Genomic DNA, 16,700 nt, shown 5'->3' on the forward strand with positions numbered 1-16,700 from the left:
AGGAAAATTATGGTAAAAAGGGGTTCGGGAGGAAGTGTTTTTGTTTGGATAAGGTCAACAACACTTCCTCGGACCTAGAGAGAATATTTTATAGAGGATTTACCTTGAAAGAAAGGCAGGAAAAATAAATCGTATATATACGTACTAAACGTCACGGCCAAAACATCTGCTCTCTGTATATATACGTACTAAACGACTCAGGTAGCGTTGGCGTGCTACGTATATATACGTACTAAACGGTTAAAGGGTTAAGTGTTGGTTGAATGAAAACCTTGTCGATCATATCTGAAATCCATGCTCCTTTTGAGATGTTCATTACCTGCCTCTCTTTTATTAAGGCCGATTCCATCATTTGACTCTTGTACCGGCAGTTGCTGCTATAAATTGCACGTGAAAAATTCCAGTTTATTCTATGGTTATGTTCATTTATATGCTTGAAAATAGCCGAGTTCTGTTGTCCATACCTAACTGACTGTTTGTGTTGTATTAATCTCTGGGGAAGTGATTTACCTGTAAATCCAATATAAGATTGGTCACAGTCCTAGCATGGGATCTCGTAAACCCCAGTGTCCTTGGGAGATGTCTTTTGTTGGACGTTAATCAGGGATTTGGCTAAGGTGTTTGGGCAAGTAAATGCAAAAGGGTTAGATTTTCCGAGGGTGTGGGTTACTCTCTTCATCGTGTCCAGGTGAGGAATTTTTATTTTATTGTTGGTTGTATCTCTGGTCTTGTCTTTAGGGGGCTTTCTCAATTATATGGTCAGGATACTTTAAAGATGAAAGTTGCTTGCGAATTAGTTCAAATTCTTTTTCCAGGAATTCTGGGGAACAAATTTGTAAGGCTCTTAAGAACAGGTTGCTAGCTGCACCTATCTTGATAGTAATGTCGTGATAGCTAAAGTAGTGAATGTATGAAAGTGAGAACGTTGGTTTTCTGTATATGGTAAATTTGTATTCTGTCGTGTCTCTGATTATTAAAACATCAAGAAAAGGAATTTTGTTGTCTGTTTCCCATTCAACTTTAAATTTGATGCTGGGCACTAATGCATTTAATTTTGAGAGGAATTCATTAAAATTGCCCCACCTATTATCCCAAAATGTTAGGATATCATCCACATATCTCATCCACAGCATGTTTTTGGGTTTTATTGCATTTATTACTGTAGTTTCAAAGTATTCCATGTACAGATTGGCTAAAACAGGACTTAAAGGACTACCCATACTACACCCAAATTTTTGCTTGTAGAATGATTCCCCGAATAAAAATACGTTATTAGATGCACATAATTCAACTAACTTTATTATTTTGTTCAAGCGCCAATGGGAAATGATCTGAATAGGGGGATCATTTTTCTCTTAAAAACTGAAGAACGTCCTGTACTGGTACTTTTGTGAATAGGGAGTCAATGTCAAGGCTTAAAAGTTTTATGTTGTGAAGTGGTATATGTGCTTCTCTGAATGTGACAAAAATCTTCCAAATGTTTAATGTGACTGGGAGAAAAAGTGCCTAAAAAAGGGGAAAGGAGGCCAGCTAACCATTTAGAAATTTTTTAATTGAAAGCTCTGGCACATGAAACGATGGGTCTGAATGGAAGATTGTCTTTGTGAGTTTTGGGAAGGCCATAAAAGTAGGGTAATTTAGGATCAATTATTTCAAATTTCTCTAATAGTTCAATACTCTTTTTGTCTTGGCCAATTAATCTTACTTTCCGAAAAAATTCTGTGGGAACGTTTTGGAGGGGATTTTTCGTCAGTTTTTCATAAGTGTTTGTATAGCTAAGGAGCTGGTTGAAAAACTGACGAAAAATCCCCTCCAAAACGTTCCCACAGAATTTTTTCGGAAAGTAAAATTAATTGGGGTACAGTATAAACCTTTTTCTCTTTGCCTGACGCACGAAATGCTTAAGCTGTCAATTTTAGTCGCTTAGAGTAATAACTATTGTTTGGACCAGGCAAGGTTATTCCTTCTCCACTATTTGACTCGAATCGGGAAATTTCCCCGTACACTTAGCCTTTTAAAACCATATTGTTATTTTTTTTTTTATCCATTTGAAATACTGTGAACTTTTATGAAGTGAACAAATTGCTTATAGACGTAATTGTGAGTTACCTTGCGTTCATTTGTGAAACGGGAATTCAGATAGTTTACGTAAGGAAGTTTTCATTGTTTCAATTTCACAATGGCTAGTTTTGATGTGGATAAATTTGCTGGTAATCCTTCTGCTGAACTCTCCACAATTCAATATGCAAAGAAGAAGGATCTTTTGGAGGTAGGTTTACGTTTGCAACTACCAGTTAGAAGTAACATGAAAAAGTCTGAAATTCGAAATTTAATTCTTGAACATTACTTAAAGGCTAAAGAGGTAGGAGCTGAAGCTAGACTCTGGATAGTTGAAGACAAGGATACTTTGACTAACGAACAAAGACTCGAGTTTGAGCGAAATGCGGTAGAGAGCGAGAAGGAAGAGAAAAACTTAGAAAGAATAAAGCTAGAGTTTGAAATTGAAAAAGAAAGGATTAGATTAGAAGCAGAAAGAAAGAGAGGATTAGATTAGAAACAGAAAGAGAGAAAGAGAAGATTAGATTAGAAGCAGAAAGAGAGAAAGAGAGACTTGCATTTCAGGCTGAATTAGCTGTAAAAGTAGAAAGGGAGACTATTGAATTGCAAGTGAAAGCAGAAAGGGAAAAATCTGAACTTTCCCGGCTCGATAAACGGCAAGAAATTGATTTGCTAGAATCTCAAAAGAAGTTTGACTTATCCAAGAATATGAAATTAGTACCAGACTTCACTGATTATGACCCTGAAGACTATTTTAAGGCTTTTGAAGAAACTGCTCATTTGAATTGGCCGAAAGAACAATGGATTTGGCTACTTAGGCCTAAACTTTCCGGTAAAGCGGCTCAAGTTTGTCGACATATCAAAGAGACAAATGATTATGCAGTTATAAAAAAGGCTGTCATAGATGCTTTTTCAATTTCTGTGGAGGGTTATCGGCAAGTTTTTTGCAATAAAGTTAAAACTAGTACTCAGACATACCTAAGTTTGCTTCAGAAAAATTAAGAGATTTTAGGAAGTGGATAAAAGCTTCAGCTATAACTACCTTTGAACAGTTAGAGAATCTAATAGTGTTTGAGGAATTTGTTAGAAAGCTTCCTTCACATATAATGTTGTACCTTGGTGACAGACAAGAAAATGACTTGTTAAAGGCAGCTTCTTTAGCAGACACCTACTCCCTTGTACATAAAACTAGCAAGAGATTAGATCATATTGTAAAACAAGTTCCAGGCAATACTCTGGGTGTTAGCACTGAGGAATCTAGGGAGTCACTGCTTTGCAAATATTGTAAGAAACCAGGTTATTCTATTAAAAACTGTAAAGCACCAAATTGTAAGGTTTCGGAGTTAAATAGGAATTTTAAGGATAGGAGTTTTAAAAGTAATCCACATGAAGCTGTGGATTTGTTTGAAGGTTTCAAAATAGATGGTATTGGATATTTAACATCCGATGGTGCTGAGCATAAGATAAAGATGTTATGTGACACGGGCATCACAAAGTTTGATTTTAAGGAAAGCAATCCCAGATATCAATAAGGCTTTAAATGGTGACTTTGTACTCTTGAGGGATTTAACTCGAAATTCTCGTGCCCCCCTTGCAGACATTTTTATTGATTGTCCTTTTAAAAAAGGTAGAGTGTCGGTAGGTGTGGTAGATAACGATTTTCCTGTGGAAGGAGTATCCTTCTTGTTGGGCAATGATCTGGCAAGTAATTTAGTTGTTCCAAATTTGATGGTAACTGATCATCCTAGTGAGGGAAATGATTCTAGTAATGATGTAGCTTGTGTAATTACTCGATCACAGAAATCAAAAGACCTGAAGTAGTAGAAAATGCAGTGGAAAATATTATGAGCAAAGCTGAGCTTATCAAAGCTCAAAAACAGGATGATACCCCAGGTAATTTTCACAGTCAGGCAGTCTCTAAAAGTGAAATTGATAAATCACCTAGTTTTTATTATGAATCTGGTGTGCTCATGAGATTTTATCGCCCTGCTAAGTTATCTAAGCTTGACACTTGGGGTGAAAACCACCAGATCGTTTTACCATCCTCTGTAAGAATACTTGTTTTGGAGGTTGCTCATGATGGGAATGGTGGACACTTAGGGATTCACAAGACTTATCACAAGATTCTTAACCATTTCTATTGGCCTAACATGAAAAAGGATATAGCAGACTTTATCCGTACTTGCCACATTTGTCAGATTTCAGGAAAGCCTAACCAAAGTATACCCAAATATCCTCTTCAACCTATTGTAGTTCCTGATGATCCTTTTCATAGGGTAATTATAGATTGTGTAGGACCTCTGCCAAAAACTAAAAAGGGTCACCAATATTTATTCACCATTATGTGTCCTACTACACGTTATCCCATAGCAATTCCCTTGCGTAATATTTTGGCTAAAACTATAGCTAATGCTTTGCTTAAAGTTTTCACCACCTATGGAATCCCCAGAGAGTTACAGTGTGACCGTGGTTCTAACTTTACAAGTGACTTATTCAGTAAAGTTCTGAAGGAACTGGAAATTAAACAAATAATATCCTCAGCCTACCACCCGGAGTCCCAAGGTGTCTTAGAACGCTGGCATCAGACTTTTAAAAGTATGTTAAAAAAATACTGTCTCGAGAATAATGCACAATGGGATGAAGGGGTGGATTTTCCCCTTTTGAAATGTTATTTGGAAGGTCAGTTAGAGGACCTCTTAATGTAATTAAAGATGAGTGGTTGAGTGCACCCTCTTCCAGTCAAATTCAGTCTGTTAAACAATATATGTCAAAGCTCCAGAAAATTCTTTGTGATGTTAGGAAATTAGCTAAAGAAAATCTCGAAGCTCGACAGTTTGAAATGAAAACTAATTTTGATAGATCTAGTAAAGTTAGAAAATTACTCCCAGGCGATTTGGTTTTGGCTTATTTTCCTTTTCATAGTTCTCCCCTAAAGTCAAAGTTCTTTGGACCATATAAGGTACTGAAAAATGTCAACAATAATACATATGTAATTGAGACTCCTGACCGTAGAAAATCCACTCAAATAGTTCATCTAAATCTTTTAAAAAAATATCACTGTAGGGAACCTGGACCTTATTCTAGAGACTTGGTTGTTAATATAATTAATATAGATTCTGCATCAGAGAATACCTCTGCAACTGCAAACTCAATTGATGGCCTCATACCTTCTTGGAGCCCAGAATCCAATTCAGAAGTTTTACAAAACCTGGAAGTGAAGTTGTCCCATTTACCTAGTGAACATTCTCAAAGGCTACAGACTCTTATTAATAATGTTTCTTTTTGTGACTTTCCCAGGAAAAGTACTGTGCTTCTGCATGATATTGAACTTGTCCAAGGTACGATGCCCATTCGTCAACCTCCATATCATCTGAGTCCTGATCGAAAAGCACAGATGAAGAGGGAAGTGGAATATTTACTCAAACATGGCCTAGCAGTTCCAAGTAAATCCCCATGGGCTTCACCTTGTCTTCTAGTACCAAAGGAGGATGGTAACTTAAGGTTTTGCACGGATTACCGCAAGCTGAATATGGTAACTATTAAAGATTCATATCCATTACCAAGAATAGATGACATCATAGATTCCATTGGACAAGCCAGGTACATGACTAAAGTGGACCTTTTAAAAGGGTATTATCAGGTAGGCCTAACAGAAAGAGCTAAAGTCGTTTCAGCATTCATAACTCCATTTGGCCTTTTTCAATATGAAGTAATGGCTTTTGGTCTTACCAATGCTCCGTCCACATTTCAGAGGTTTATTAATGATACCATTAGAGATCTTGATGGTGTCTTTTGTTATTTGGATGACATCCTCGTAATCAGTGAAACTTTTGAGGAACATATCCATAGACTAGAATTGTTATTCCAAAGACTTGAGGAAGCTAATTTAACAATTAACCTAAAGAAGACTGAATTTTGCCATGCTACTATTTCCTACCTAGGCCATATTGTAGGTAGTGGGCATGTTCGTCCTAAGACTGCTAACATTGATGCTGTACTTGAGTATCCTGCCCCCACTTCTAAAAAATCACTACGGTGTTTTTTGGGTATGACATCATTCTATAGGAAGTTTTGCAAGAACTTTGCATCTGTAGCATCACCCTTAACTAGCCTAACTATCTCTAAGGTCAAGTTCATATGGACTCAAAAATATCAAGAAGCATTTAATCAACTCAAATTATTACTCTGTAGCAACCCTGTCCTATGTACACTTGATTTTAATAAACCTTTTTGTCTCCCAGTAGATGTGTGTGATACAGGGGCTGGTGGAGTGTTGCTGCAAAAATCAGCGGGAGATGGTTTTCTGCATCCAGTGTGCTACACGTCTACTAATTTCCTGTCCCACCAAATGTCTTATAGCACTATTGAAAAGGAGGCACTGAGTTTAGTGCTTGCACTGCCGAAGTTTGTGTGCTATCTCCAGGGAGCTTCTGAAATAGTAACCTACGCTGATCACAATCCGTTGACTTTCCTGGAGAAGATGAAGTCACACAACCAGAGACTACTCCGTTGGGCTCTGTATCTACAGAAGTTCCCCTTGAAAATTCTCCACCTTAAGGGGACCATCCACTATGGCGGATGACATGTCAACTTGAAAAAATAAAAAATTGAGTTATTACTTGTATCTATGCAGAAACATACCGTGCATGCTTTCCAAAAGTTTCAGCCAATTATTTTTACAAATAATGAAGATATAGCGGTTTTTAAATGATGACGTCATCGAAACTGCGTCGTCAGTATGACTGAGTTTGACAGAATCGTTTTTGCGTGTTTATTTTTGCATATATACAGGATTTTTTCAGATTTTTTTCGAGATTCTCATACATCTGGTAGCAATGAAAGGTAGTGTGAGTTGAGAGCTGGTCAGAGTGGCTATTTATAGGCGAGAGCCGCGAGACTCAGAGAATGACTCAGTTACGCCACAGACGTCAAAGGAGTTACATGCACTTCGTCACTTGCGTTTGGTCACTAGCTATTTACGTTGTTTTTATAACTTCTTAGTGAACTTATAGCAATGCTGAAGTTCCCTAAGATCAAGAAGGCTACTCAACAACTAAGGCTAGCAAAATTAGCAAAGGCCAGGAGTGTGCTGAAAGAAAAACACGAAAATTCATTGTTATCAACGCCCTCATTGTCTCATGTCTCGCCGTCAACATCATTGTCTGGTGTCACGCTGAGGGTATTAATACCACTTTTAGGGGTAGGACCAGGATCCTTGATGTAGAAATCAACAATAAAAGTACAAATAAAGTAATTATAATAATGTTGTTTTGACTTTTATAAGAAAAAAACGAAATTTACATAGCAAATCTTTGGGAGCTCATAACTCAAAAACATACTTATGCGCATGTCGGTAACCATTACTCGGTTATTTATTATCCAATTTTGGAGAGAAAGATATCATTGGAAAGAGGAATAAAAATCCCATAATTCTGTGTGACAGAATTTTGATTTCTTTCTTTCTTTTTTTTAGAATTTTTTGTGTCTAGACTAAAAAAAAAAATCATAAAAAAAAGTCAAAATTCTGTCACACAGAATTGATCCGTATATAAAGAAGTGTTTATGATATGATTTTCAATACAACTGATGTCATATTAGCGGAGAAATCTCTACCGATTTTTTTTTTAAATCATAATTTTTGCTAATAAAACTAAAAGTTTTTGCTCAAATGACTTGAAATTTTTATATGATGAAGGTATTATATATATCTAAAACATATGAAAATTATCTATTTTGCGTAATAAATAAAAGAAATAGACATCATAGCGGACGGTCCCCTTAAAGGAAGTGACAATGTTATCGCGGATGCTCTGTCAAGAGCCGGAACCAAAGTACCTTGAACTCCTCACTCGTCTGAATCACTCCGTTGGGCCCGGCCTTTTGGAGGGAGGTGTGACGCATATTGTTAAATTTGTACATATTACTGAACCATTTAATTATTGTATTGTTTAGTTAACTGTATAACTACCATATGAATATGGAATCACTTGTTATATTCTGCATTGTTTGTCTCCTTCGGACCTTTTCCCTGGCTTTAAGTTAGTCTCACTCTGGTCTCTTGCTGGGAGGAGGGTCGAAGGAGCTGCCTATTTATTTTTGAGTATTTTCTGTATATTTTTCATAATATTTTGAATGAGGTTTATTTTCTTTATTTATGGGTGTGATTTATAGCACTGTTCTGCTAAGGGAGGAATGTTTATTTTTACTTAACCTTTTGTGTTAATATAATAATTATTTCGTTAATAAATTTTCATTTATCCTTTCTTAGCATTGTGTTACAAGCTTACAGAACCCGTCCGTGTCTTATTCTTAAATATTCAGTGATGAACCCTAATTAAGGATGTAACAATATATATATTATAATATTATAACATATATATATATATATATATATATATAGATATATATATATATATATATATACTATATATATATATATATATATATATATATACATATACATATATATATATATATATATATATATATATATATATTTATATATATGTGTGTGTGTGTGTGTATATATATATATATATATATATATATATATATATATATTTGCACCCTCAGGGCAAGGGTATTTGCCATACTTCGTTATACATGCTATCATCCATAATTCACTGATGGATGTGGCAGCTGCCCTCCCTGTCAATCAGACAGTGTCGTCCACAGTGCTACTACAGCCACTATACTACAGCTGCAAAAGACTGAGACTTTCTTAATAAACGGTGTTGCCATTCTACCATTCTGCCAAAGTAGGTATCTAATCCTAACCCAAAAAGGTAGTACACTTTCAGGATTAGCCTCGAGGTCAAGGTTGATCCTTCGAATGGACATACTCAACTGTACTGTCCAGCTATATGTTTTTACTTACTGTTGACTTCGTTTTAAGAAATGTATGTATATAGACTAGTCTAAATTTCCTTCCCAGAAACTCTGGACTGGGGGAAAAACAGGCTGGGACACCTGTATGAATCCACCTTGATGAGTCACCTACTCCAAGGCGCTAATACCAAGGTCTATATACATATATATACATAGTGGAAGCTCCTTGGTATGCTATGTTTAGTACTAGCCCCTTGGGGGATCAAAGAATTATATACACCCATTTCTATATTGTGTGACTGAAGTATTATTATATTAATAATAAGCGATATCTTCAGCAGCCGAATACTTTACTTGGCAAGAGTTTACCCTGGACTTGGACAAAGGAGGATCCATACCAGGTTGTGGTAGGTTCTATGTGGGTTGTTCTGTCATGTTAAATTCATTTTTTCATGATGAATTTTTAATAAGATTGTTATCACACCACTACAGTTAATAATAAAACGAAACCTTGGTAAAAAAAAACTGATTCAGACATAAGTAGATAACAGGAAGCAATATTAAATTAACCTCATAATGTCCAATACGGTAGACAGTAAGAAGAAAGGTTTTAATTATTCATTTTTTGGGAAGCAGTGAAAACTAACTTTAGCATTTTTTTTTTCTTCAAATTCGATGAACAACTGTAGTACACAGTACAGTATTTTGCCATTTGTTGAATGACAGGTGTCACTGTAAAGACCTTCGTTTCTCACTGATCACAATCTTGTATCTCATGTAGCTAAGCAGCAAAAATCACATGTATATGTTTGTATGCAGAATTTCCTGGCCTTTCCGCCCATATACAATTCATCAATGTATGTCCATTATGCCCTTTGTTTTACCACTTTATTGATTGCTAAGAAACACAAAATCTTCTCTATCTGTGTGCGAGTAGCGAACCCCGAGGGGTCGGGCACTCCGTTTCCGTCCGCACACTGCTATGTATATCGTGTGCCCAGGTAATAAATCTCTACGGGCTGCTCTAGGAGCAAGCATCCGTGCTGGCATAGGGCCAGCTTAATCTCAAACAACAACTAATTAATCATCAGTTCCAGTTCTGTTTTCATGAGACCTCACACCACTACGGTATGACACAAAACCTACTTATTTAATAAAAATAGTAATGTACAAATGTTTTCCTGCCAGTCACCAACCTAGTTTATAAACGAATGAGAAGTCAGTAGCCTGACCTGGGATAAACAATGTCTGGTGGGTTCTGCCCTTCTCCAGGTCATTATGCAAATAATCTAGAGAACAGAAAACTATTAATTTCTCTAATTTATGAAGAAGCTAAATTTTTGTGCGTCATTGATGATTTTCTACAAGTTTTGTTTCTTGACCCTACTATTGTAACATTCAGAGTTGTCAATGGTTTCTTAACTTTAGCTGATAAAATTATGTAAAATGTCTTTTTTTCAGAGTAATGTATATCGATACCTCCAGGAATCAGGTAAGAAATAAATTTCCTGAATTTTACTTTCCCAAGTCAAGAAATCAACAGAACTTTTATCACTGAATTAATTCATCTAAATTATTTCTGGGTAATTTATAGGTTAAATCAAATTTAGGACAACACTTGAGACATTAAATTCTGTTACGCAGTGTATAGAACTACATAAAAAGAATCAGACACGCTTGCTCCAAAATCCTACTTAGTGTATTTGTCACTAAACAAACTGGGGTTCCCAAACTGATACGTGCAAGGAAAGGGGCAATTTTGACGACACAAATAATGCCACGTTCCAACGATCTGTGATCCTGATCATCTGCAGCAGATATTGACAACAAAAGGCTTTTTATTGATCATGCTTACTTATAGTTCCCTGCATGGTGTCTATCCGCCTATTTCAGTTACAGCCTACATTAAGCCTATTTCAGTTGCAACTTTATCCTTACAGGTTAATGATGATGATTACAAGACATGCTATACTAGGTTTGTTTGTTTGTATGGAGTTTTTACGTTGCATGGAACCAATGGGTATTCAGCAGTGACTTCCGAACCACGTCAAGAGTGACCTTCTAACACCAGAAATACACATCTCTAACACCTTAATGGAATGCCGGAAAATCGAACTCGCGGCCACCGAGGTGGTAAGTCAAGACCACACCGATCGCGCCACTGAGGCGCTTCTACTAGGTTTGAATTCCGTTTGACAAGTCTGTCTAACAAGGCAAAGTTTGATTTCCCTATCTAACAAAAAGGTTAATCTGATATCTGGATTTTTTTTTTTTCTGGAAATACATTTTCGGATTCAGAATATAACACCTTACCGTGGTGACATAGAGAGAGAGAGAGAGAGAGAGAGAGAGAGAGAGAGGCGGGGAAGCGCTTTGAAGGTAATTATTTTGTTAATAAAACCAGAGTTTCCGCAACCTCAACTTCTCTTATTTTTTACAGTTTACATAAAACACAAACAAAATACCTGCGCTCGGTGTAGGTACAATTACAAAAACAATTTCCTGTACTTTCATAGTTGTTTTATCATCTTGAAGTATAATGAATTAAAGGGGGGAAACCGCAACCACCAGGTAACGTTATGGACATCGGGACAAATTCACAAACTTCAAATTGCAGAGAAAAATCGAAAGACGTATCTGCTATGACTCGCCACCACTGCAAATGTTCTCTCTTTCAAGTGTGTGTGAATATCCTTGAGAATATCCTTAAATCCGAGGTAGAAGGCTCAGTGAAACAGGGACTTGGAACAACTGCTTTAAAGTCCACACTGACTTTGAAAATGTAGAATTTATTAGGAAAGTACTACTTGTTCCAAGACCCTGTTTAACTTGCCTTTCTACCATTGATTTAGGATATATATATATATATATATATCATATATATATATATATATATATATATATATATATATATATATAGATAGAATTATATATATCTATTATCTATATGAAAGGCCTAGGGTTTTTTATTGATAATATATTGCCAATATGTTCGCTGTGACCTATGGAATGTGAAGAACAGTGGAGAAGCAACGACCCGAGAAAGCTGATGAATAGTTTCTATGGATGGCGTGAGATAAAACTGCATAGTTAGACAAGTCAATGTACTCAGTTCATGAACTCTTCTCAAAGTGCCTTTGTGAAACTGGATGCAGCTAGTATTGTGAGGCGCTAACGAACTGTGCATTCGTATGTGCGTGTGCGCCTCTTCTATTGAAAATGTTGGATACCCAAGTCTATGGGGGGATTTTGATAGAGGCGGCTTTGAGAGAAAGGCAGGATGCCGTGGTGCTCTCCGGAAGTTTTTTTATAATATAGTGCTTTAAATAGTCCGGCTGCTTGGGTGAGTGTTGAAGTGTTTTAGCCAAAGAGCGGCTTGTTACCTATTTGACATTTTTATAAGGATATCCAATCTTTAATCTCTGATTGTTAAACTTGTGTGTGTACTTACCGGGGTGTTCTTATGTCTTTGAAACAGACGGTTCTGGCAATGGGGGGACCGAGAGGGAGTCCCGATGGATAATAGACATTTTGGTGTGACTATATTTACTGTTTAGACATTTTGATAGTGGGGTAACTTGAAGTAAGTTAGTCTGTAAGACTTGATTAATTCATTATCTATTCATTGTTAATAAATGTATTTTCTTATGATGCAACTCTCTCATTTTCATTACCTGTTACAGTGGAGAGAGAGAGAGAGAGAGAGGAGTTGCCGAGAGAGAGAGAGAGAGAGGGGGGGGGCTGTGTGTATTAGTTTGCCTTGACGCTCGAGTTACACGTTTACCAAATGAGTAATGAGGAAATAACCTCAATTCAGGTTTTGGTGGCAGACGGTGAAAAAGGGATCTAAAAGTTTTTTTTTTTTTTTTTTTTTTTTTTATGCCTGGGAACGCCAATGAAGAGATAGGTGACCAGTTAGAAAATAAAGGGGTTATGGCTTAGCGATAATTTTCGAACGACAAAGCCTTTGTGGGATTGTGGAAAATTGTTAAATTGTTAGTTTTCAGTTACTTAGTGAGAAAAAATGAGAAATATCTATCCGTTAACTGTGCAAAGGGGAGGGGAAGGATTCTTATAGGGTCAGCATTTTGCCCAGAGCGAGAGGGGAGGGGAAGGATTCTTATAGGGTCAGCATTTTGCCCAGAGCGAGACGCTTCAAGGAGCGGGCCAGCGGGGAACAGTCAGTTGGTACTAAGATGTTTGTGAAGTGTGATTCCCGAGACAGTCGTGCATGTATCACTGCCGTGTCGTACGCGAATTCCGAGTTCTTTTTGTTCCCATTATGGAGTGGTGAGTGTTAAAGAATGTTGTTTATTCTTTTTTTAATATTTCAATGAAATGGGACTGGTTCAAGAGGTCGAAAAAAAAAAATTTTTCTTTCCCCATAGTAGCAAAGTGACGTGTTTTCTTTATTGGTGCGTGTTTATAATAGACGTATTCATCTTTGTTTAAAACATAAGGGTGTATAAGGATGTTTTTTTTTCATGCATGTGAACTGTGCTTAGATAGCATATCTAGCTTGGAGACAGAACGGCCACACAATTTTACGGGCTCAGCACATTTCTGCTAAGCAGCTCAGAGAGGCGCGTTGCATGACGGGTACTGCTTGCCTAAGGGATAGTGCATGCGAAGGGACTACTGGCCTCCCTAAGAGGGGATTGCAAGGAGATGGGGACTACTGGTCTGCCTCGGGAGGGGTTCTATCGCTTGACGGGGGAGTGTCAACGCTCAGAGGGGGGAGAAACTTTTTTTTTCTCATTGGGGGTGAACTCCTTTTTTTTTTCTTTGTGTCAGGGTGTTGGGGATGAGTTTGCCCTTGACAATGAATTTCCAATGCCAAGACATCAGCTGATTGATTAGTTGATGAAGTGAAATGCCCGTAGAGATTTTCTTTCTAGTGAATGAAATAAAAGAGAATTGAAATGCATTGTATCGGTGTATGTTTTCCTTATGCCTTGGAAGACACAAATATAATGGGGATACACAGATTATTATTATTTTTTTTTTATTGTGTTGGAGAAATTACTTTGAAAATGGTGCCGAATGGTGATGCCCGGTGCAGTGAATGGTGTTGGTGTGGCAATGGTGGTATGTCATGGTGTATGCTGGAGAAATTGTGTGTCATAAGGTTCAACATTACTGTTGTGTGCTATTTTGAATTACACCCTTACTTGAGATCTTTGCAAGACAATTGTTACTATGGAGAATTATTATTATTATTGTTATTAATAATTATTATACTTGAGATGTGTCACGGGAGGGTTGCTTCAGTATAATTATCATTACGGGAGACTTGTTTTACGAGAGATTTGAGATATTTCATGGGAGATTATTTTATAATTATTACAGGTAATTATTCATGGAGAATTGTTATAATGAATTAATGGGAGAAGTCTTGTCTTAGTTATTTGTTGAATTTTTGTAACTTTGGAGAATATTTCGGTCATTCACGAGGATGAGTTTTGCTGAATCTTGATGAATCTGACTGAATCTTGGTGAATTGTGTTGAATCTTGCTGAACTTTTGCTGAATTTTGTACTTAATTTTTGGAGAATGGATAAGCATTAACATTGGTGATGTTTTTTTATACTGATACTGGTGATTTTGATGATAGCAAATTTTGGTGGTTTTACTGATAATGATATTTCTGATACTGATTTTTGTTATACTAATACGTGGGCGATTTTAATGCTATCAAGGGTGGTGAAATCTTTTTTGAATTTGGGGAGGAACTAACAACACATTATTTTAGTTTTTTTTTTTCCTTTTTTTTATGAGTTCAGCAGATAATTGCTTGACATACGCGAGTCATGGGAGATAGTTAACAGTGCCGTTGATTTTTCTTTTCTCCTTTTTTGGAAATTAGCCATCGCTGACACAAGTTTTTTTTTTCATCATGGGTGAATTTGAATTTATTTTTTCTCTCCAATTTGTGCGAATATTTTTTTAATGTCTCAGTTCGTGACTTAGAGTCATTGTTCGGGAACATGTTTGTGTTTCAGCTATTTGATGCTGCAGAGAAATTTACGGGAGAATTCTTGCACTGTTTTGAATGCATACGTAGTGGCACTACATTTTTTCTTTGGATATTTGTGTTCCAGAAATTGTGAGTTTTCTTGCACAATACATTTGTTGTATTTGTGACAACTTTGTGAGAGATAGGAAACTTGGTTAAGTTTTCTAGTGGCCTATGCCGTAGTGCATATGGAGAAGTCTTGGCTAAGACACTGTGAATTTGGAGTTCTGTAATAATGAGTTGTGGCACATTGGTGATTTTTTCTAGAATTTTCTAGACAGTTTTTATTTGCCGAGTTTTTGCCCTTTTTTTAGCAGTTATGCTAAATGGAGAGAGTTTTATAGTTTTTTACTATAACATGGAGTTATTCTCTGGAGAATTGAGATATATTATTTGGAGTTATAATTGAGGTATATTATTTTGGAGTTATAATTTGGGATATAATATATTGGAGATATATTTTTGGCCATTTTTTATATTTGCCAATGGTGATGAGAGCTATGTTTAGTTCAATTATTTTGCAGCCATCTTTGTTGCAAATGGAGGCACATTTTTTTGAGGAGATTATGGGGCAATATTTGTGAGTGTGTGAGCTAGATGCCTCGAGTGCACATTTTTTTGGAGATAGGATTTCATTTTTTTGATTATCCTTTTTGGAGATATATTTTTTGAGTATTGGGGAAATAGAGGTAAATATTTTTTATTTGCCGAAATAGAGGTGATTATTCTTTATTCCTGGAGTGGTGTTTTTTATTAACATATGGCTATCAGAGAAATATAAGGGGAGTGGTTATTAACCAAATGGAGGAAATATTTTTATAACCAGAGTGCTCTTATTATTAATATGGTGTCACATAATTATATATGGAGTTGGAATTAATCTTTGGCGGGTGACCCTTTTTTTTTGTGGTTATGGGAGTTTTTTTCGGGCCAAGAGAAGATTTCTGTGGTTCCTTCTTTTTGGTTTCGTGACTATTTAGAGGCGAGTGGCATTACTGCATTACAAGTCCTATGGAGATGTGTGCATTTTTTATGTTCACAAGTGTGTTATTTTGGAGGCATTTAATTGGGCTGTGTCATGTTGAGAGAATACGTCTTTGAGACAAATGTTAGAACACATTAGTCATATCTTGGAGTTAATTTTGTGAAATGTGTCAGTTAGACCTTTTTCTATAGAATCATGAGTTTCCAAACTTGTGTGTCTGACTGGACATTTTTTGTGCTGCTGTTTGAGCATACGTCCACATGCAAATTTTCTGCTGACAAACGATGTGATGAGCCGTGTGCTGACTCTCTTCCTCTGATGGTGACTGATCAAAGTTTTAGCAATATCTGGAAATGTTGACAATAGCATTTCACGAAAGCGCATGGGTAAGAGTCGATAAAGTTGCGATGTCGAGAAATTCTGTAACTTTACATGGAGCATCTCTTGGAAAAAACGCGGGGGGTTATGCATATTATACATGTATTATGTATTTTGTGATTGGGGAAATCTACTTGTGGTTATCTTTATTTTTTTTTCTTCCTTTTCCTATGAGAGATATAATTGGGGGATTGAGCTTAAATAGCATTTCTTTTTGGACGGGAGATGTAATTTATCGGGGGTTGTTATTTACGTAAATGGGAGTTTGACATTAAGTCTCATTGTAATTAATTGTATGAGCAGTAAAGGGGTTTTTGCTGTTAAACATTGGAGATTTTTACTGATTTTGTGAGTTGCTGTGATATCAGAGCTTGAGAGAACATTTTTGGGTCTGGGTGTGTTACGAGATTCTTTTTTTTTCCTTGGGCTCATTAC

At 36.4% G+C, this 16,700-nt stretch overlaps 1 protein-coding gene across 2 annotated transcripts in view; it reads right to left on the reverse strand.

Moving 5' to 3' along the window:
• Window positions 1–16,700, reverse strand: part of LOC135216107 (probable G-protein coupled receptor Mth-like 1) — a 256,897-nt gene that overhangs the window by 230,790 nt on the left and 9,407 nt on the right. The window lies entirely within an intron of this gene.

The sequence above is a fragment of the Macrobrachium nipponense genome, chromosome 6, assembly GCF_015104395.2.
Source record: "Macrobrachium nipponense isolate FS-2020 chromosome 6, ASM1510439v2, whole genome shotgun sequence".
NCBI lineage: Eukaryota > Metazoa > Arthropoda > Malacostraca > Decapoda > Palaemonidae > Macrobrachium > Macrobrachium nipponense.